The 2,754-nt window shown below is 35.4% G+C and overlaps 1 pseudogene; it reads right to left on the bottom strand.

Annotated features, from left to right (window-relative positions):
* Nucleotides 1–413: 413 nt before the first annotated feature.
* Nucleotides 414–535, bottom strand: LOC131513368 (U4 spliceosomal RNA; annotated as a pseudogene).
* Nucleotides 536–2,754: the final 2,219 nt, after the last annotated feature.

The raw sequence follows: 2,754 nt of genomic DNA, 5'->3' as shown, positions 1-2,754 counted from the left end.
TTTATATAATCCAGCAGCAAGTATTTTGAAAATATAATGTTTTAAATGACAGCCTTTACTAAAACATCCAAGAAAGAAAATACTAAAGAAGAAATTTAACAAGTAAAGTGCAAGATCTTTATAGAGGTTGTACAATTATGTTAAAAGAAATGTTAAATAAATGGAGAGATAAGTTATGTAAGTGGATAAAAATACGAATTATATAAGCATGTCCATTATCCTTGAATTAAATATATAAATAGATGCTATCCAACTTGAATCCCGACAGGAATTTTTGTGGTTTGGGGTTCTTACCACTATAGGATCAGAAATACCTTATTTTAAGATTAGGGGAAGCAAGTTGTTAATTAACTGAGGATTTGTATTGATTCGTTGGCATTTGGTGGGGGAGGGTTAGGGAGTGATTTGATAGACCTATTGATATACAAAAGTATTACCTTGAACTGTATGAAATTGCCATTTTTGGTTTTTCAATTAGCAATAATCGCGCCTCGGATAAACCTCATTGGCTACGATACTGCCACTGCGCAAAGCTGCCATTTTTGGTTTTTAACAAGGTCTCCTTTTGGCAATTTTGTATGCTTTCCATCTAATACATAGTTTGTTAAAGTTTACTGGGAATCAACAAAATATATGCTTTTAAAAATCAATAACGGCTCCACAAAGTAGGTATAGAGGGATCTTATCTCAGTACAATAAAGGCAATCTATGAAAAGCCCACAACTTACTTTATAATCAATGGGGACAAAGTGTAAGCTTCCACTCTAAGGTCTGATACAGGCATGGATACTCACCCTCACCACTTCTTTGCAAAATATTGCTGGCAGGCCGAGCCAGAGCACTTAAACAAGAAAACGAAATAAAATGCATTCAAATCAGAAAGGAAGCAAAATTATCTGGTTGCAGAAAGTATGATCATATATGTGGAAAACCCTAAAGACTCAACAAAAATCTGTTAGAACTAATAAATTCAGTAACATTGCAGGATACGAAGTCAAGACATAAGTCAATTATGTTTCCTTAAACAGACAATGAACTATCCAAAAAATGGAATTGAGAAAGCAATCCCATTCAAAACAGCGACAAAATAATGAAATACTTCGGAACAAACTTAACCAAAGAGATGTAAGGCTTGCACTGTAAAGATTATAAAACATTGACGAAGGAAACCAGAGAAGACACAGGTGAACGGAAAAACATCCTGTGTTCATGGATTGGCAGGATTAATATTGTTAGCATGTCCATACTACTCAAAGTAATGAAAAGATTCAGTGTAATCCTTATCAAAACCCCGAGTAGTCAAAGTGACCTTAAACAAGAAGAACAAAGCTGGAGGTATCACACTTCCTGATTTCAAAATAATACAATTCTACAGCAATCCAAACAGCCTAGTGCTGGTATACAAATAGACATATAAGCCAGTGGAACAGAACAGAGAGCCCAGCAATCAATCCACACATATCCAGTTAACTGATCTTAAGCAAAGCTGCCAAAAAGCACAAAATGGAGAAATGGTGTTAAAACTGGATATCCACACGCAGAAGAATAAAATTGGACCCTATCTCATACCACATACAAAAATCAATTCAAAATGGATTAAAGACTTAAATGAAGGACCCAAAGCCACAAAACTACTGGAAGAAGGTAGGCAAAATGTTTCTTGACGTTGATCTGGGCAATTATTTTTTGCTTATGGTACCAAATCACAGGCAACCAAAGCAAAAGTGAACAAATCAGACTGTATCCAACTAAAAAGCTTCGACACAGCCAAGGAAACAATCAATAGAGTGAAAAGGCAATCTCTGGAATGGGAGAAAATATTTTCAAACCATATATATGATAAGGGGTTAGTATCCAAAATATGTAAGAACTCATTCAACTCAATAGCAAAAAAACCAAATAACCTAATTTTAAAAAATGGACAAAGAATCCGGATAGACATTTCTCTAATGGAAACATACAAATGAACAAAAGCTATATTAAAAGATGCTCAGCTTCACTTTATTAGGGAAATGCAAAGCAGAACCATGAGGAGGCATCACTTCCCACCTGTTAGAATAGCTATTATCCAAAAAACAAAACGTAACAAGTATTGGCGAAGATGTGGAGAAAAGGGAAGACTTGTCCACTGTTGGTGGGACGTAAATTGGTACTGCCACTGTGAAAAACAGCATGGCTATTCAAAAAATTAAGAATAGAACTACTTTATAGGCCTGCAATCCCTCATTGGGTTATATATCCAAAGAAAATGAAATGAAGATCTTGGAGAGATATCTGCACCTCCCAAGGTCATTGCAACGTTATTCATGATAGCTAAGATATGAAACAACCTAAGTGTCGGACAATATGTGAATAGATAAAGAAAATGCCAGATAAAGTCGTTCTGCGGATCTAATGTACCAATGTGACTATAATTAGCAACATATGAAGGTGTACTTGAACTTTGCTGAGAGGGTAGATCTTCGGTCTTCTCACCACACACACATTAGTTAGACACGTTAGAGGACATGTTAGTGGACATGTTAGCTTGGTTGTAGCGATTATTTCACAACGTTTGTGTGGCTCATCAAATTGTCCCCCTTAATATATACAGTTTTTAATTGTCAAGTATTCTTCCATAATAAAAAAAAAAATTGTTTTCGTGTTCTATGAATGTGAAGCCGTGCAAAACGACCCACAAAATCGGGTAAAACGTGGAAACTTTTAATGTCACATCTTCATGCTTAATCCACAGGGTTACTGTGTCAAGTGATG

This window comes from Neofelis nebulosa, chromosome 5, assembly GCF_028018385.1.
Source record: "Neofelis nebulosa isolate mNeoNeb1 chromosome 5, mNeoNeb1.pri, whole genome shotgun sequence".
Lineage (NCBI taxonomy): Eukaryota > Metazoa > Chordata > Mammalia > Carnivora > Felidae > Neofelis > Neofelis nebulosa.
This window is presented reverse-complemented; position numbering and strand designations above follow the sequence as displayed.